The following is a 21999-nucleotide window of genomic DNA, read 5'->3' on the forward strand; positions in this document are numbered from 1 at the left end:
ATGGCTGCAGCCACAGAGAGAAGTTGAGAGACTTAGGTTTCCCCAGCATTGGAAGCCAAGCTTTCCACACACCCTGGCCGGCCTAGGCCTTCACTTAAGGCTACAAAGTTTCAATAATAGAAGATAAATCCAAAGAAAAATGGTGGCAGCTACAGAGCTGGAAAGAGCAAATTAGGGTTGCCCCCGGCAATAGAGGAAGCAAAGCTTTCCACACACCCTGGCTGGCCTAGGCCTCCATTCCAGGCTATAAAGTTTCAATTTAGAATGTAATAAATTCCAGAAACCAGGGCCTCCGCTTGGGTAGCCGGGGGGCTTGGCCGGCCTGCAAACCACCACAGGCCCCTCACTCAGGCCGCCCCACACCCCAAGGGAACCCGCACCCTGATCTGGGACACCCTTCAGGGCAAACCAGCTGGCCTCCACCCATGCACCAGGCCTCTATCCTGTCTAATAATAGAGTAATATGCAGAGTGACCATCTTGTGGCTGATCCCATGTGGTCAAAGATCCTGCCCCCATGTGGACACAAGATGGCCACCACAAGATGGTCAGCAGGGGAGGGCAGTTGGGAGAGACCAGGCCTACAAGGGAGGGCAGTTGAGAGGGACCAGGCCTGCAAGGGAGGGCAGTTGGAGGTTATCAAGCCTGCAGAGGAGGGCAGTTAGAGGTGACCAGGTCAGCAGAGGAGGGAAGTTGGGGACAAACAGGCTGGCAGGGGAGCAGTTACACATCAATCAGGCTGGCATGAGAGTAGTTAGGGGGTGATCAGGCTGGCAGGCAGAAGTGGTTAGGGCCAATCAGGAAGGCAGGCAGGTGAGCAGTTGGGAGCCAGCAGTCCTGGATTGTGAGAGGGATGTCTGACTGAGATTGGGTCTAAACGGGCAGTTTAACATCCCTTGTGTACCAGGCCTCTAGTCTATAATAAAACTATTTCATCTATAATAGAAAAAAATTAATTATTAGTAGAAGTATTTAATATTTTCTTTCCAATTTCCCCAAAAGATTGTCCTGACTATACAGTTTCATTTTTGAATACTTTCATTAATGGATGCTTATGACATGATAAATAAAAAAGTTGCGTCCTACAAATTAAAAATATTTTTACAGTGGTAATTGACAGAAGGATTCAAACATGCTCTTTTTTTAAAAACTGAGATTCAGATTGTATTAAATCCTTACAACAAGGAAAAACATAAGAAAGTATAAAATTGCATAATTATTGATTTTTAAATTCTTTATGTTCATCATTCATTAGAGTAAATCTATATCTATATCTATATCTATATCTATATCTATATCTATATCTATATCTATATCTATATCTATATCTATATATGTTTTCAGTGAAGTGCAACATAAAAGAATATAAAGATTGAAAAGCTTGAGTATATTTCTAAGTTCTCCAAATTTCTAGCTTGTGATATTTTTCATATTGATGAACTGCAGTTTTTGTCATAAATCTATTTGATCAAGAATGATGATGATATCTCTCTTCCTCAGATATAGAGTGAGAGATAAACGATTTATATGACCATCATTTAAACATCTGGAATCAGATATGTCAGAAGCAATATGATTTCATGAACTTTTCAATTACGTGAGTTAATAAGATTTTATTTCCCTTTAGCCATTTTTCTTGGTTGTGATTTAAAACCAAGATTCCAGAATAATATATAAAACCTTCCTTCAAACTCAATGTATAAGTAACAAATAAAATGGTTTCAAAAATTTTGCTGACAGGAGCAAACTAAAAAAATATCAACCTACTTTCCACATAATGATTTCCTAAACTTTAGAAAAACACTGTTCCTCCCCTACTCCCTGCCTCATGCACTTCTAAGTGATGGAAGAAAAAACAATACTCATCAAAAGATTCACATCATTTAAAATGTGGCAATTTACATAGGGAAATATTTTTGATATTTTTAATTCTACCTATTTACAGAGAAATAAAGCTGCCATCAGAAAGGCAGAAGGGGTTGCATGATCCTTTAATGGGCTATAGCTCACAGAATTGCACACATAAACACATTCAGTTTTTCAAGGTAAATATCAGCTGAAGACACTTAATCTGTTCTATTGCAAATAGGAAATTGCTCCCATCTCTCTCTCTTCTATGGCTTTTGGATAAATTCCATCAGATGACATTTTTTTTTAATTAGAGAGCATTTCAGCCCTAACTGGTTTGGCTCAGTGGATAGAACATCGGCTTGCGGACTGAAAGGTCCCAGGTTCAATTCCGGTCAAGGGCATGTACCTTGGTTGCAGGCACACACCCAGTAGGAGGTGTGCAAGAGGCAGCTGATTGATGTTTCTCTCCCATCAATGTTTCTAACTCTCTATCCCTCTCCCTTCCTCTCTGTAAAAAAAAAAATCAATAAAATATATATTAAAAAATAGAGAGCATTTCAGGTAATGATCTATATTTTTTGACATTTTTCAGATACACATTTTAAATGTTTAGACTAATTAAAATTTCTTATTCAGATACAGCTCAAAACCTCTTTCTCACCTTCAGTTCGGACTCAATCACAGCCTGACAGTCTGAGTATCTTCGAAGTGAAAGCGGATGTCTTTTTTGTTTTGAAATTTCCATTCACTTTTTGGCTTCCCAGAATCAGATGCTTGTGACTAAGATGTAAAAAGAGAAAAAGGCTTTGACTTAATGCTCTTTGTAGTTATCCTTTGGTTGCTCAAAGACCATTGCCATTTCTAGCCTCCAAACGCCAGCTTTCCCATGGGTTGTATCTCTGGTTGTAGAGTATACTCCCTGCCACAGGCAAGCTTTCTTTATGGCATCATTTCCTGGGTGTGCTGTGCAAACTGAGGCAGAATTCCTGTGACTGCCAGTCATTTCCTGCTCTAGATCTCTTGGTACAGTTATTTCAAGGTATGTTAGCCCCAGTTACCCTCCCCATCATAATCAACATTCTCGTCTTATATGCAGAGGAACGCATTTTGGCAACATCTCTTTCAGCCATGTCATTGCCGGCTGTTCCAGCTAACCTATAAATTATACCTTTTGAAGCAAAAAAGTAGTCTCTGTTCTATCATACAAACTGCTGGAGGACACAGGGCATGCTCATTTGTAACACTCTGATGCTCCTATCAGAGTACAGAAGGGAAACTTTGTTTGCATCTCGGTGGTAGGATGCAAGTCCATACTCTTGCAAGAACCCTCCATCTTTCTAAATGAGCTCATTTTGAGCCTTCTTTATTTGATCCTGGGGGTGTGTGAATGCACTACCTCCACCACAAAAAGACATAGAAAAATGCCCCAGAACTCTTATGCAGTACCATCAAAGAACAGCTTCTTTGATTAATTCCTAGCTTTCTTTTAGATACTAGGAGCCTAGACAGAAAACTAGTTGTGAGTGTCATTGGTATCAAGTGAAAATACAGGGTAAGGGAAAAGTAGGTTTACCATTGTTCATATTGAAAATAATATAATAATAACTAATATTTCAAGAAAAACTGTTTCATGTACTAATAACTGTAAACCTACATTTGCTTCACCCTGAATATTTCTCTACAAGAAATCAAATTCCTAATTATGACTTTAGAGGTAGGTCTTTCAATTTCTTTTCTCATTTTTCAAGAAATGTGGAAGTGCAGGAAAGTTCCTAACGAGCACTCTATAAAACTTCCATAGGGCTTTGGTTACAGGAGAGCTAAAATAATCCGTTCAAGAACAGTAAAGTTCCATGACCTGGTTTCTTGCAAAGAAACCATTTTCCAAGTTACTTTGGTCAGTGTATGTTTGCTTGAGGAATGTGATAAGAACTGAAGGTAGTATAGTAATATAATCTATGAACAATATAGGTATATTAAAAATGTATGCTTACAGCTTTATTTAAATATGAAAGTGTCAAAATGTAACTATAAAAATTTTAAATAATATATGAAAATACCAAATTATTTCATCATGTGTATCTTTGAGTGATTCCTTGTCCTCCCTTAGGTTTATAATGAGAAGTGATTAAAAAAAAAATTTCCTCATGCCTTAAAAACTGAAAAATAAGACACCTTTTCAAAAGAAGGGAACTAAAATAAAAATGTCAAAGAACATCAAGTTGATCATCAATTCAACTGAATTGTTTTTTTTTTTATCTAGATCACATTCAGTACACAGTAGTTAATTTCTTTTTGATGGGTGCATTTCTTATTTTCTAATGTAAACATATTTTTAAACCAAAGTCATGTGGCACCCATACAAAACTCTCTATAAAACCAGCCATTACAAGATATAATGTAATGTATTATAATATAAAGTGGTATAAAAAGTATACACACTATGAGCTAAGATCTGGAAACAACCCCAAGTGCCCATCAGAAGAGGAATGAATAAAAGAGCTGTGATACATTTTATATCATGAAATACTATGCAGCTGTAAAAAAGAAGGATCTTTTACCCTTAAGACATGCAGGAGGGACCTGGAGAATAAACATTATGCTAAGTCAAATAAGCCAATCAGAAAAATATAAATATAAAATATCACATGATCTCACTTATATGTATAATCTAATGAACAACATAAACTGACAAACAACATATCAATAGATCCAGAGACATAAAATCATTGAACAGACTGATGAATCTGAGGGGGAAATGGAGAAGTGGAGGGGGAGGAAGGAACAGGAATAGTGTAACCGAAGAACATGCATGCACATATGCATAACCCATGGACACAGACAATAGTGTGGTGATGTCCTAGAGGGATGGGGCTGGGTGCAGGGTAGAGGGTAGAAGGGAACAAGGGGGCAAAAGGGAACATCTAATATTTTCAACAATAAAGATGCATTTTTAAAATGCCATGCCACCAAGGGAGAAAGCATATCTAAGGCACATATATCACTGCCTCATTGGAAGAACCTAATGCCCTTTTGAAGATAATTAGCAGTACGAAACTTACCAATTGTCTTTCCTGGTGGAAGACATTTTCTGAATTATGTTTCTCTATACTACTTTATCTGAACTTGGTGATCCTGTCATTATATGTAATCCATATATGCAGCATGGGTTTCTTTACAAAATGTCTGAGAGGAATTAATTGTCCTCATATATGATTCTTAGCAGACTTGAATGTACATAATGGTGAACGTTTGTTCCGTCAGCTTTTATTATGGAATTTCTATGGTCTAGCAGGTTTGGGGAACTATTTTCTTCCAAGAGCTATTTGGATATTTATAGCATCATTGTGGGGCATACAAAATTATCAACTTAAAAATTAGCCTGCCATATTTGGTCAAACATTTAATTAACTCACCGCTAATGCCTTGGCAGGGTCAGACCAAATGATTTCTCAGGTCTTATAAGGACATTGAGTGGGACATCTCCCACCACTGAGAAGGTGAAATAAAGAAGCATGGTATCTCTTTTCATAACACTGGAGATTGTACAAATAAACAAATTATTAACTCATAATGGCTATAGAGGTGAGTACAATAAGTTCATATAATAATGAGAATTAACCTAATCAATGAAGTCAGTGAAGTTTCTACTTTTTATTTCAAATCCTAATGAACAATAGATGCTAAAATCTTCAACAAAATTCTAGCAAATTGTATTCAGCATTACATTAGAGAGATCATACACCATGACCAAGTGGGATTTACTCTGGGGATGCAAGGATGATACGATATTCACAAATCAATAAATGTGATACATCACATAAACAAATTGAGAGACAAAATCACATAATCACATCAATAGATGCAGAAAAAGCATTTCACAAAATCTAACATCTTTCCTTGATAAAAACTCTCAACAAAGTTAGAATAGAGAGATCATACCTCAACATACTAAAAGCTTTATATGACAAACCTACAGCCAACATCATAATCAATGTGTAAAAAACTAAAAGCATTTCCTCTAACAACAGGAAGAAGACAGGGATACCCATTCTCACCACTCCTGTTTGACCCTAGCACTGGAAGTGCTAGCCATAGCGATCAAATAAGAAGAATAAATAAAAGGCATCCAAATTGGAAAAGAAGAAGTAAAGCTGTCATTATTTGCAGTTGACATGATATTGTACATAGAAACCCTAAAGACTCTTACAAAATAATACTAAACTTAATAAATGAAGCTGGCAATGCAGCAGGATACAAAATTAACACCCAAAAACCTATGGCTATTTTATAAACCAATAATGCACTCACAGAAAGAGAAACTAAAAAAGAACCAACCCATTTACCACTGCAACAACAACAAAAATTAAGATACCTGGGAATTAACTAAGAAGATAGAAGAACTGTACTTGGAAAACTACAGGACATTGAAAAGAGAAATTGAGGAAGGTATGTACAAATGGAAGAATATATCATGTTCATGGATTTATAGAATCAAAATCATTAAAATATTCATAATATCTAAAGAAATCTATAGATTCAATGCAATCCACATTAAAATATAAAAGGGATATTTCACAGACCTAGAAAAAAGTCTCCGAAGATTTATATGGAATAAAAAAAAAAGACCCCAAATAGTTGCAGCAACCCTGAGAAAGAAGAACAAAGTTGGAGGGATCATAATACCAGATATCAAGCTATATTACCAAGCCATGGTTCTCAAAACTGCACGGTACTGGCACAAAAACAGACATATAGACCAATGGAACAGAACAGAGAACCCAGAAATTGACCCAAGACATTATGCTCAATTAATATTCGACAAAGGAGGCAATAGCATACAATGGAGTCAAGACAGTCTCTTCAATAAATGGCATTGGGAAAATTGGACATATACATTAAAAAAAAATGAAATTAGACCACTAACTTACACCATACACAAAAACAAAATCTAAATGGCTAAAGGACTTAAATGTAAGGTGGGAAACCATAAAAATCTTACAAGTCTCCATAGGCTTCAAAATATCAGACATATGCCATAGCAATATTTTTACTCTCACAACTCCTAGGGCGATGGAGACTAAAGAGAAAATAAACAAATGAGACTACATCAAAGTAAAAAGCTTCTGCACAGCAAAAGAATATGATATATTCTTTTTTTTTGAAACCATCAACAAAACAATAAGAAACCATACTGCATGAGAGAACATATTTGCCAATGATATTTCAGATAAGGGTTTAATCTCCAAAATTTATAGAGAACTCATACAACTTCACAAAAGGAAGTTAAACAATCCAATTAAAAAATGGGCAAAGGATCTAAATAAACACCTTTTGAAAGAGGGCATACAGAAGGCCCAGAGACATATGAAAACATGTTCAAAGTCACTAATCATCTGAGAAATGCAAATCAAAACAAGAATGAGATACCACCTCAGACCTGTCAGAATGGCTATCATCAACAAATCAACAAACAGGTGCTGATGAGGATATGGAGAAAAAGGAACCCTTCTGCACTGCTGGTGGGAATGCAGACTGGTGCAGCCACTGTGGAAAACAGTATAGAGTTTCCTGAAAAAGTTAAAAATGAAACTCCCACCGAAACTGGTTTGGCTCGGTGGATAGAGCGTTGGCCTATGGACTGAAAGGTTCCAGGTTTGATTCCAGTCAAAGGCATGTACCTTGGTTGCAGCCACATCCCCAGTGGTGGGTGTGCATGAGGCAGCTGATCAATATATCTCTCTCATCGATGTTTCTAACTCTCTATCCCTCTCTCTTTCTCTCTGTAAAAAATCAATAAAATATATTTTTAAAATAATGGAACTCCCATTTTGTGGGGAGCTGCCCTGAATGCAGGGGTCCTATATGCCTGAATGCAGGCATGGGTGTAGGACACAGCTCTCCATGTGCCCCCCTTTCCAATAACGTAGGTGGAAAATTACTACTACCCCTAGGAATGCTGCTAACTGCAGATGTCTTTGCTTTAGGGTAAAACAATTGATAGGAGCCTGCTGACACAGAAGGAGCTGCGAGTTAAGGAGCTGCGAGTTAAGATAGGTGGTTGTAAAAGGTCCGATGGTTGTAAAAGGTCAGGTGCTGACGGAACTTATCTGTACAGGAACTCATCATGTTAGCAGAAACGGCCACCAGCACGATGGCCTGAAATAAATATTTCTTCCTTCAGAATTGTATTTAAAGGTTGGAAAAATAAAATTCGGGGCTGCAGACTTCGGGTCTGAGCCCTCCTGACCCCATCTGTTCTTGTCTGTCTTTTTCTTATCCTCACCCTCTCATTCAGGTACTGTTCGTTGCCGGTAGGTTCCGGCACAATTTGACCCAGTAATCCCACTTCTAGGTCTATATCTGAAGAAACCAGAAATACTAATCAGAAAAGATATGTGCACCCCTCTGTTCATAGCAGCACAATTTACAATAGCTAAAATTTGGAAACAACCTAAGTGCCCATCAGCAGAGGAAGAGTGGATTAAAAAACTGTGGTACATCTACACAATGGAATACTATGCTGCTATAAAAAAAGATGGACCTTTTACCTTTTGCAACAGCATGGATGGAACTAGAGAGTATTATGCTAATTGAAATAAGCCAGTCAGAGAAAGATAAATATTATATGATCTAACTCATATGTGGGATATAATGATCAACATAATTTGATGAACAAGAATAGATCCAGAGACAAATTGTAGGAGGACAGGGGTAGACAGCAACCAACCAAAGGACTTTATCCATGCATATTAGCATAACCAATGGACACAGACACTGGGGCAGTGGGGGCTTGCCTGGGATGGGAATGGCTGGGTGAGGGAGAAATCAATTGGGGAAAAAGAAGACATATGTAAATCTTTAGACAATAATAAAAAAGAATATATCATCAGTTAGGATGTAATAATAAATTAACATCTTTGTAAATTAAAAAAAAATCAATGGAAAAAGTATCCTCAGGTGAGGATTAGCAAAATAAATAGTAATAATTCCACTTGAGCCACATGATCAGATTGATAGGAATTTCTTTTTGCTAGGGCTGAGAATTTGGGCTCCTTGGATTTACCGTTTAGTTAATGGGAATCCCAGATCCACTTATTTATGGGGTTCTATTAATTCATGAAGGTACTTACTGAGATACAGTCAAAAATCTGTGCTTCTGGTCAGATTCTAATTCCTATGTCCTTTCTTGTCTTGATTGAAACTTTCTTTTCTTGAGAGAAGTTGCTCCAAATTTTCATGATTCCTTAGTCTTTGAGGCCTACAGCTTCTTCTTCATTTTTACTCTCCCTCCACATTCTTAGGTTTTATGCAACAAAAACCACTTAATCATACTTTTAGGATAAGGAATGCCCAAGTTGCTATGAATAACACCACACTTTTTCTTTGTGTTGGAAACAGGAAGTGGAATATGAAGCTAGAACAAAATTTATTTATACTTCCTTTATCACTAGACTTCTAATTATTTGAAGCACTGAGAATAAAACATACATTAATATTTCAGTGAATTATTTTGCCACTAATTCTTTCAACATTAATTCTAAAACCGTATATTAGTGTCTACAATGTGTCATAAACTATTGCAAAAAATCATTGGCTACAGCAATGAATGAGGCAGGAGAATCTCTGCTCTATTACAGCTTACATTTCATTAAGAAAGTTATTTTAATGTTTCAGAAGTTGACATAGAATAAAAAAACTTTCCTATGTTGCATGTCAGAAATAAGTGAACATAAAGTCTGAATATTTTCCAAGGACATGTTTTAAAAGCCAATGACTTGCCTGCAACATTATTAGAACTTGGCTTTTGTTTGTTAAGTTATTTAAGATTTAATTTGTTTGACATCTAATTGACTTTCCCCTTTGCTAGTCTTCCTTTTGTTATTAAAATTATTAATTGCTTGCCTCTCTTATTTAGATGTGTCCACTTGTTCTCTTTTAAATGTTTTGTTTTTAAATTAGTTTCTTGATTCTCATCAGTTTTCAGGCTTGAATTTAGTTACATTCATGATAATGGAGTGGCATAAGAAGCTGGCTATAAATCACTCTTAAATTCAATTTTAAAAAATCCAAATTATTTATAATCTATTTTAAACTTTGATTTTTTTCTACTTTATACCTTTGTTTCATATTAATTTAAATTCCCTCTCCACTGAATTTAAATTCTCTATTTTTGCCCTGTGACATTGATAAACTGAATTACTCATAACTTTCCCCAGAAAGATGCAGATTAATGAAGGTCTTCCCATTTATTGCCTATACCGTTTTTGTCAATATGTAAACAAAACAATCTGTTGAAAAGTACAGTTAAATAAGATGGGGCAAAGATCAGTGTAGTGGTAATATAAATCCTGTTTGAAGTAGGATGGAAATCAACTTTTTGTGAATTAAATCTGTGATTTGAATTGACTGGATGCACCATAAAGTTAGTGAGAAATGTATGATGTAGGAAGCTACCCAAACAAACCAGGGTGAATATAGAGAAAGCAAGCACCAATATAGGTAAAGGTAAATCTTAAAGTCAGTTATTTTGTGCATTAAGATCAGCACCTTTTAAGAGACAAATGAAGCTTATCTTTTCACCATAACATTTATTTATTAATAAATAATGGCTTATTTGATTTTCTGTATCTCCTAATACACACCAGCTCTATGAGGACAAAGACTGTATTTTAATTTTGTGTCCTTTTTAATCCCAATATGTTGCACATTACCTGGTACATTGCAAGCTTTAATTAAACATTATTGAATCTAGGGCAATAATAGTGAAAGCCTTATCTCCATTGGATAAAAGCAAATAAAGGTGCCATTTTAAGGAGAGTTGCAGGAAAACAATAAAGCCAGCTTACAGTAATTGTATCAAAGAAATAAAGTCACTTCATGGGATATAATTCTGACTAGTCTTGGGGTTATACAAGTTCTATAGAGAAGTGGAGCCGGTGACCTCTTCTAAACCTCCACCAAAGTGTGGTTAAACTAAGGATTGCTGATCCCTGCTTACCTCCCATCCTGGAGAACACAGATAGTGAATGCTCCCCATAGAAATCTGCATTTCCCTTGAAAACGTCCATGACAGAAATCTCTCCCAAAGGCAGAGAAAGTGGAGAATAAAAATAATTTTGCTATAAAAATACAGCACTATGTTTTTACATTAGGAAGGAAATAGGCTCTGGTTGGGCTGATGGTGTGCAGATGATGTTTTATTGAGTTGTACACTTGAAGCCTATATAGTTTTGTGAACCCGTGTCACCCCAATAAATTCAATATAGTGAATGAATGAAATTAAAACATGTAAAGTGGTATGTTAGGGACTGGAAAAGCAAAATACATGCAGCAGAAAGACACAGAAGGACATATCAGTATCTGTTTTAGGGATGAGTATTCCCAGTTCTAGAGAGGCTTTCTTACCACATTGGAGCACAGGTGCTAAGGCAAGGCTTTAGTTTGTTCTTGCCTTTACCCAGGGAGGTTTGAACTGCAGGAGAGGAGAACAATATGTCCAAAACACTATTTCAATAACAAAGTGAAGATAGACAAGGTGCTTCCTCTCTTATCACAACACAAGGAATTCACAATGGCTTTGTGCCTAGCTTTTGTTAGAAAAACACGTATTCCAGTAGCATCAATTTCCAGAGCTCTGAACCAGAGTACAGCTCTTGTTTTGTCAGAGGAAGGGAAGACTCACAAAAAGTAATAGGAATCAAATGGCTTGTTTTCCTGTGAATCTGATCCTGCTTCAGGCGAGATAGCAGTGAGAAGGCTGACATCTACGATGAAAGTCCAGTGAACAAAGGCTCAGGAGTATGGCTTAGGGTCGCTGAGGCTTCATGGTTCCTGTCCTCATTCAGTCATACAATTGAGAATGGAAAGTTTTATTTATTTTTTTCTTGAAGTTTTGGAAGAGGGGAAAAAAAGAATTCAAGAAAACAAATATAAATAAAATACAAATTGCTATATTTATTATGGTTTATAACATATAAACAGAGACTATTTTTGGCAAAAATAAACAAACCACTTTCCCATCAATGTCCTATGTTTTGCATTTCTCTAGACACTGAAATGTAATCTTATATATATTTAAGAAACAAAAGAAAAAACCTTTGCTTCCTTATATAGCAAAAGAACTTTAAAACATTTATATTATGCCTATTGTGAAAATAACACTGTAGAAAAATAAAATAGAAAATAAAAATATGGATAAATATGATATACAGTATCTACTATCCTATATTATAAAGAGGTAATATGCAAACTGACCATCACTCCAACATACAAGATGGCCTTCCCCATGTGGACACAAGATGGCCGCAACAAGATCACCGGCAGAAGAGGGCAGTTAGGGGTGATCAGGACAGCAGGGAAGGACAGTTGGGAGGGATCAGGCCTGTAAGGGAGGGCAGTTGAGGGCAATCAGACCTGCAGGATAGGACAGTTGGGGGGTGCCAGGCTTTTTATAATAGTTTTATATACACTTTTATAATAGTTTTGGTCAAGATAAAAAAGAGTCAACATTAATACATTTTAGGAAGTCCAAATAAATTTGATTTCATGTAATTGTAATTGATTTTAGAGAGAGGAAGGGAGAGGGAAAATGAATGGGAGAGGAAAAGAGAGAAAAGGAATGAGGAATGAGGGAAAGAGTGAGAGAGAAAGAGAGAGAGAGAGAGAGAGAGAGAGAGAGAGAGAGAGAGAGAGAGAGAGAGATGTGAGATAAAATCATTGGTTGATTGCCTCCTGGGAATAGAACCTGCTAACCTTTTGGTGTTCTAGGGGATACTCCAACAACTGAGCCACACTGTCTGAGGTGCTATCAGAAAATCTGTCTTTCAGGAAGAGTCCTTGTCTTTATTCTGTTATCTGTAAAATAATAGGTTTAGCTACATCTCTCTCTCTCTCTCTCTCTCTCTCTCTCTCTCTCTCTCTCTCTCTCTCTTCTTTCTCTTCAACCAGTGTCTTTAGAGTTCACCCTTCTCACTTTAACAGGTTTGACTATCCAAGTTGGAATCCATAAACTTATACCTGACTCCTTTGCTGCTAAGAAAGAGGCATGTATTATATGCTCTGTCCAGCACATCTACATATATGCAGTGTCCCCTTGGGAGTTCAACCAGGAGATTGGGAGTTTGATTGCTCCCTATGACACGCGCTGACCACCAGGGGGAGACGTGAAATGAAGGAAGCCCCAGGCGGGTGGCCAGAAGGCCCCAATTAACCCTGATCACTGGCCAAACCTAGGGACCCTACCCATGCATGAATTTCATGCACTGGGACTCTAGTGTGTGTATAATAGACTTCCATGTAAAAGGAAAAATATATATGAGAAAGTAAGAACCTAATGCAATCTAGAAACTCAACCAATGTACACTAAAAGAAGTAAGGCAAGCAACTCATGTTTACATATTCACTAGTCTTATTATCATATCTACAACTCCCCCCATACACACAAACACACACATTAAATTTTGATAACTTCTATGACATAACTTGAAGATCTTGGAGTAAATGACCTTCCTGAACAGCAACAAAAATTTTATGGTGATATACTTTTTTCAAAAGTAAAACTACTTTTTTTCAAAAGTAAAATTATGTGGCTATAGAAAAGAAGGGCCAAACATGTAAATGTTAACTCTTTCTAATACAATTCCTGATCCATTTAAGAGAATTTTTGTTCTTCAACCTGGACTCTACTCTCTGTCTTTTTTTATTTTTATTTTTTCAAAGAAATAATGTTTCCACAATGGTTCTTGGTTCATTTAACTAGATCATGAAACTGCAAGGTGGCTAATTCAGTAATTCAGGCTCCTGAGTAAGAGTGCTCAGAATTCATTTTTGTAAAGCAGAATGACCAGGCTACAGTACCAACTATAAAACACGTATTAAAATATACAAATTGAAGGGGAAAAATAAAGCATTGGAGTGGATAATGCAGAAAATACCTGGAACATTTTCTAACCAAAACTTTACAGCTACTCATATTTTGTTCTTTCTTTGTTAAATATTTTAACTCATCTATTTTCCCCATTCCATTAGTGTAGTACATAGGTCTGCTGGTGATTAACAATCTTGTTCACATGTTAGAGATTAACAAAGCAATATGTAGTAAACATGACAGAACAAGAGGTATGTAGAGTTCCTGACTTGATTCTGGACAGAGGAACTAACCAGATTTTGAACTGTTATTGGATATGGGGTAAGCATGCTTTTTTTGAATAGAGGATAACTGCATTACTTCTCAGAAATATATTGCTGCTATTTGAAGTTTAAGTAGGATTTCAGTTATCAGTCAAGAATTAATTTTTAACAGCTTGTGTGTGTATATATATATATATATATATATATATATATATATATATATATATATAAAATTTGGTATCTCTTGAACTATATACTATTGTAATAGCTATGTCTAATATGAATGTTGTTGACTTTGTCTTTCTTTTATAATTTTTATTAAAGTATTCTGAAACAATTTTATTACTCTATAGCAGAGTTTAAATGGTCATTCTTTTAAATATTACCTTGTCTAAATCTCATTTGCACTTCAAATCAATTTCATAAGTAATTATTTTCAGTACCATTTAAAATATTTCTTATAAAAAAAAAAATAGCCGAGACCAGTTTGGCTCAATGGATAGAGCGTCGGCTTGGGAACTGAAGGGTCCCGGGTTCTACTCCAGTCGAGGGCATGTACCTTGGTTGTGGGCATATCCCCAGTGGGGGGTGTGCAAGAGGCAGCTGATTGATGACTCTCTCTCATCGATGTTTCTAACTCTCTATCTCTCTCTCTTCCTCTCTGTACAAAATCAATAAAATATATTAAAAAAATAAATAAATAAATAAAAATAGATAGCTCCAAGATGTCAAATTTGGGTAGGTTTATTATTTGAAAAATGGGCTATACTTTCTTACAAAGTTTAGAAAAATAAAATAAAAAAACTTAAACAAAGTTAGATCCTTCGCTATATTATAGATTTTATCTCTGAAATCAGAAACAAAACCATGCTACATATACTACATAAAATATATGCATATAAAACTATTACATTTATTTCATGGTATCTATATAAAAAGAAATCCTAAATTTTAAGTAAGCCTGTTTATTGCTGATATCAGCACAAAAGAACTCATATTCTTGTTATATCCATGTAAAATACCAGGCTACATTTAAACAGTACAAATTTATTCATTATCTTTCATCTTTAAAATGTTTATACCTTTATATTAGAACTAGAGGTTTGATGCATGAAATTTGTGCAAAAGTAGGCCTTCCTTTCCCTGGCTGCCAGCACCAGCTTCCTCTGGCACCCAGGACCCGGGCTTCCCTCACAGCCCCGGCTTTGTTCAAAAGGACATCCCATCTAATTAGTATATTACACTTTTAATATTATAGATGGGTCTGTTTATACTGTGTTTTGAGTTGTTGGAACAGGGGTTCCAGCACATAATCCTTCTATATATAAATATGTTCCACATATTATTAATAAATCAGGGTTTTTTTCTTATTACTAAACATAATGGCAATTATTATAAAATACTTTATATTTTAGATTAATTCAGATGGATATGGACTTTACTTTTAAAAATGTCTTTATACAATCAAGGTTTTTGAAATTTGTCAAATAAATGAAGTCTCTTTTGAATAAATAAAACATACTTTTAAAAGTTTATTTCATTAATCTTTTTTTTTATTAAAAAATATTTATTGTTGAAAGTATTACATAGGTCCTCCCTCTCCCCCCACCCCCATTTACCTCTCCCAGCCCACTCCCAACAACTCTCCACCCCAGGCCTCACAATCACATTGTCTGTGTCAGTGAGTCATGGATATATGCATACAAATTCATTGGTTGATCTCTTCCCACCCAACCTCCCCTGCCTTCCCTCTGAGGTTCAACAGTCTGTCCATGCTTCTATGACTCTGGGTCTATTTTTGATCATCAGTTTATTTGGTTCATTTACACTTATTTGAAATTTCTTTATCTCACTCAGCAATGCATATTTTTAAAAACTCTGCTTTATTTTCCTATCAGAATTACTTTTTATTTTATTGATTTTTAGAGAGAGGAAGGGAGAGAGAGGAAGAGGGAGAGAGAAAGGGAGATGAAGAGAGAGAGGGAAAGAGAGAGAAACATTGATCAGCCTCACATGCACCCCAACTGGGGATCAAACAGGAAACCTGGATATGGGCTCTGACCAGGAATCTAACCCACCACCTTTGGTGTATAGGGCAACAATCCAGCCAAGTGAGCCAAACCAGCCAGGGCACCAATGCCCATTTTTATGTTGAAGTTTCACACCAAGAAATTTTCCAGAAAACAAAACAGAATATGAGTATAAAAGGAGACAATTTCATTAGAATATTTCAGTAATCCCCAAATCACAGTTTCTTAAAAAGAGAGAGAGATAGAAACTTTTTTTATTTTTCTTTAAAAATCAAAATCAATCATGATAAGCATAGGAATGCTAATATTTAACTACTAGAGGCCCAGTGCACAAAATTTGTGCATGGGGTGGGGGGTGCTTCAGCCCGGCCTGTGCCCTCTCACAATCCAGGACCCCTCATGGGATGTCTGACTGCTGGTTTAGGCCTGATCCCTGCAGCCATACATCTGGCAGTTGGACATCCCTCACATAACCCTGGACCACTTGCCCCTAACTGTTCACCTGCCTGCCTGCTCTGTGTGTGTCATAACATCTGGTCATTCTGCTGTAACAATGCTCAACTGTCCAATTCTTGTGTTCCTGTGCAAATTGGAGACATTTTATCTTGGTAACTACAGACAGCAAAAGTGTTAGAATAGACCTTCAGCTTCCATATCACATATGATGCAGTGTATGGCTAATTTGCCTACAAACGTCAGATGGTCATAATAATCTGGCCACTCAAGATGGATCGATGGATAGATAGATGATTGATAGATAGATAGATAGATAGATAGATAGATAGATAGATAGATAGATTTGTTATTTAGTTAGTAGTGTATAACACTGGACATCTGTTCGTTTTCTTTTATTAAAAGTTCACCGATGTGTCACAGAGAACAGATCATCCTGTCTGTGTGTATGCCATTGGTGCTGACTCAGAGACCTAACTAAGAGTTCAGTGCCAGGTTTTTCATCAGTCAGCTTGCTAAGCCGCAAATGTCTGAATTGTACTGCTTGGATAGTTCTGAGTGTTCACACTGTAAAATTTAAGGCAGGAATTATTTCCATAAGAAATACATAACAGAGCATGCTTTCCTAGTACAAAGTAATCAATATCAGAATGCATCAAATGGAAACTAACTTGTTTTGTGCACATCACATACAATTAAACCAATACACCCACGTGCATTTTTGTCTACTCATCATTTTGGATCACATTTTAACTTCAGCTTTAAATTAAAAAGTTATTTGAAAGCACATTTCTTTTATGTAAATTGGCTACACCGGGCATTGCTATCAATTAAACACAAATTAATCTTCATTTTTAGGTTCCCTGGAATATAGTATTGTGTCCAAAAACTACATAGAAAATGACAGCTGAGTGATTATTGACTAATTACTTTCTTATATTTAGCACACTGTGGGAGTCCAGGTTCCTGGGAGATAGCCAATTATGACACATTTTCGAGTATAGCAAATATGACACCATGACATTATATGTGAATTTAAGGGAAATAAGGTTCAGCCTTAACGAAATATGTGCTATATTAATATCATTACGCTTTAGTATAGCTTTGCAGAAAGTTCATTGCAAAAGCAAGTTAAAGTATGTAATTATTAAATCTTCTTGAAAGTGATTTTTAAAAATCCTCTTATAAGAGAATCTATTGAGTGAAACCAGTTTGGCTCACGATACATCATCGGCCTGCGGACTCAAGGATCCTAGTTTCAATTCTAGTCAAAGGCACGTACCTTGGTTGCTGGCAAATCCCCAGTGGGTAGTGAGCAGGAGGCAGCTGATTGATGTTTCTCTCTCATCGATATTTCGAATTCTCAATTCCTCTCCCTTCCTCTTTGTAAAAAAATCAATTATATATATATATATATATATATATATATATATATATATATATATATATAAATTTTTTAAGAGAACCTATTGTTAGCCTTTTCAATGCACTCCAGTGCATAGATGGAAAAGGATAGGCAAATATCATTTTTTTTATAAGAGAGAAACCTACAAGCCTAATCACCAGTGTGTTGGTTGTTGAATTTCACCTACAAGTACATGTTTCTATGGCCTTTTCCCTCACAAGGTGACACTATACTACCAAGGAGGTGCAATGCTGAGATCCCCACAGGCAGAGGTTTGCTCTTTTTCCTGAGCTTTTTCTTGAACTCATGATTCTGTCATTATTCTTTAAGGAGTTAGTATCTCTTAATGCCTGTCTGTCACTTCCTGTGTTCTAGATGGTTAGGTGAATCAGAAAGTAAAATAATCTAAGAGACTGTTTAACCTCCTCTCTAAATCAACACATTTTCAGATTTCAATTGGTATTCTCAAATTTCTGGGATTGTTAAAGTATACTAACTTAATAGACAGTATTAAATACTAAGACTTAGCAACTTGATGAAATCTATCCAGTTTAATATCTTTGAATAATGTTTATTATAAAAATATATCTTCTACTCATATCTATTTTTCAGGGCATTGGAAAAGCAAATCTGAAAAGTAGCTTCACAAATGATGATTCATATAGCCCACACTTCATCTCCTATAATAGTATTAGTCTATCCAATATAATGCCCAAGTTATTCTTTTTAATAAACAGGAAAAGCAGTTACCCCTAGAATAGATTCTCTCCCTATGAAACCAAGTACGGTGCCAGCATTAGCTGACCATGGCTATGTAAATCTACTTAGAAAATAAATAGATAGAATGAGTGTATGAACTATGCATCATATTTACTTGGGAAAGAAATTTCAACCTATCCAGATATCTCTTTTCTAGTCTGGAAAGAATACAGTTCTCTCAATTTGTGTTTTTATGCTCTTTTAAAATTATAAGCATAATTAAATATATGCTTTATATGCCTCACAGGGTTCAAGTAATATTTAAAGAATAACAAATGTTTCATAGTTAAAGGTATTAAAATTATACTAGAGTTTGAAATTTAGGTTTATAAACAGGAGACATAATATTAACTTGTCCTAAACTTTTCAGAAATCTCAGAATTTCATTTTTATTTGAGCTACATAAAACTCACAACATTTGCATTAATGTGGGTGGTATTTCATTCCATGTAGATAGCTCCTCAGTGTCTTCTGCCATGCACACCAAATCCACATCTGGTCTTTTCTCCATGCCTGCCTTAGCAGGATGGAACGATTCTCTGAGCCCACTGCTCCCACTCAATATTCATCCCTGTTGTTTCAAAGCCAGAGACAGGAACTGTGCCAGCTGAGTCTCAACCTCTAAATTTAAGTAGCTAATAGGATAAAATTGAGGAAGATAAAAAACAATAACGAAATCAGATTGAGTCAAAGATGCAGAACGGATGACATCTGCATTCTCTTCCATTGAATGTCTAGTACTTTGGCATTATATAGCTATCTGTTTACAAGACACATGTTATTTTATAGATAGGTGAACTTAGCTATGGCCTTTATTTTCATAAAATTACATTTTTCTTTACTTTAGAAACACTGTCATCATATAACTAGCCACATGACTGAAGGCTTATAGCACTCATAAAAAACAAGCTATGACCAAGTTTGTAAAACAAATTAACTATCATATTAAAGTAGTATAATAGAAATAAAAAATTAAGGAATATAGATTATAAGGATAACCTTGATTTTAGAGTCAAACAGACATTTTATAGATGAAAGGAATTAGAAATTGCCTCAACACTGGCAAGTTTTAAATTGACTTAATGATTAGGGTACAAAACAAGAAATGAGAGGTGTGGAATTCATAGGGTATCTAATTAAGATCCAGAGACCATGGCCAAACATTTAAAAGTTAAAGAAAAGTGAAGAAGTGACACAGTTCCCACTGCCAGGCATGTTCAAATAAAATTTATATCTTGCCTTTGGGCAGTTCCACTTACGTGGCTTGAAATTTCTGAGGGTTTATTATCTCTGCAGTCAGCCAGTGACTTGACAGATTTCCTTGAACATTTGAATCCAGTAAGAAAAGAAACAAAAATAAATGGGCTCTGCAGACCCAACCCAGGAAGTCATTTCAGCCCGAGGAGACAAGAACAACAGTCAGACCTCACCCTGAACCCTCAGTGAACCAAGAGGAGAATTAAAATACATGCTCAATTCTTGGGGAATAACAATCTTATTGCCCAACTGGCACCAACAAGATACTCTAGGAACAGAAACCAGGAACTCAGTCCATCTTTCCCACAACTGCCTCCTATGGGGCTGGAGGAACAGAGATGGTTGCTTCTACGCAAATGCCAAAATCCCTCAATATTTACCACCCATTTTCTTAATTGAGCATACCTCTCAATGCTTTAAATGTTCGACTATACTTCAGAGTTCTACAATATTGATTTTCCTGGTTCTTGGAAGCTTATTGTTTTCTCGTTGCCTGGATTGACTTCTGGGATTTTCTATTCTGAAATGTTCCCTGAGGGGACTCTCACAGTGCATACATACATGTTAGTGGCATGCCTAACCTCTAAAATCGGTACACTTTGACATTTCTTATTAATTTTCTGTATAGGTAATTCAACAAATATTGTTTATTCAAAGTATTTAATTATATTATTTTACTAATTATGTATGTATATATAAAGAATATTTTCAGTACAAGAAAGAATATTCATAGTGTTCTACTTTTTCACTTATCACATTATGTTTTAAAATTTTATATTTTTCTGTCTCTAATAAGATATGATTAATATTTAACATTATATAAGTTTAAAGTGTACAAAGTAATAAATTAATTCACTTAATATTGCAAGTTAATTACCAAAATTTGGTTAATTAACACCTCTGTCACTTAACATAGTAATTGTTATTTTTTTGTGTGGGGTGAAACATTTAAATTTTACTCTCTTTGTAACTTTCTTGTGTATAATACAGTACTATTAACCCTAGTCACTAGGCTGTATCTTAGATTCCAAGAACTTATCCTATACAATGAAGCCCAGCAACCATAACGGCATAACGACCAGAACCACCACTTGACAGGTCTCTATGAGGTACATTGACCACCTCTCAGTCCCTACTCCCAGCCCACAGGCTCCGATCACAGCATGGCTAACAGGGAACCACAGGAAACTGGGAGGGGGGGGGAGCAGGACTCGGGTCTGGCAAGTGGGAGGAACGGCTGACCTTTTGGTTCTTCCCCCAACCCACAGGCACCAATCACAGCATGGCGAACAGGGAACCTGGTGGGTGGTGGCAGGGTGGGACTGGAGACTGGTGAGCAGATGGAAGATGGCCCTGATTGCAAGCTAGACCTAGGGACCCTACCTATGCACGATTTTGTGCACTAGGCTTATAACTGCAAGTTTGTACCTTTTACAAATGTCTCCTAATTTCCCAAATCACCCAGTCCCACGAGACCACAACAGTACTCTCAGTTTCTACAAAGTCATCTTTTTTAGATTCTACATATGAATGATACCCTATATAATAAAATCATAATATGCAAATTGACCAAACAATAGAATGATCATTTGCTATGATGCGCACTGACCACCAGGGGACAGATGCTCAGTGCATGAGCTGACCCTTGTGGTGAGTGTGCTCCCTCCCACAGGGGAGTGCCACTCAGCCAGAAGCTGGTCTCATGGCTGGCAAGTGGTCTGGCTGTGACAGGAGCCTCTCCCACCTCCACTGCAGGCATGCGGTAAGGGGGAAGGAGTCCCAGACTACTAGAGCCCTGGATTGCAACAGGAATATCTGACTGCAGGCTTAGGCCCAATCCCCGAAGGGTCCCAGACTGCAAGAGGGGTCAGGCAGGGCTGAGGGACCTGTGCACCAGGCTTCTAGTCATATATTTGTCTTCTGTATGACTTCACTTAGCATAACATTCTTAAGATCCATCCATATTGCCACAAAATGGCAAGAATTACTTCTTTCTCATGGCTGAATAATATCCTATTGTTAAATATCTCTTCCTTATCCATTTGTTTGTCAAAAAACATTTAGATTGTAACCATATCTTGACTATTATAGATAGCCTATTATATTGTACAAT

The sequence above is a fragment of the Pipistrellus hanaki genome (assembly GCF_964339955.1).
Source record: "Pipistrellus hanaki genome assembly, chromosome: 3".
NCBI lineage: Eukaryota > Metazoa > Chordata > Mammalia > Chiroptera > Vespertilionidae > Pipistrellus > Pipistrellus hanaki.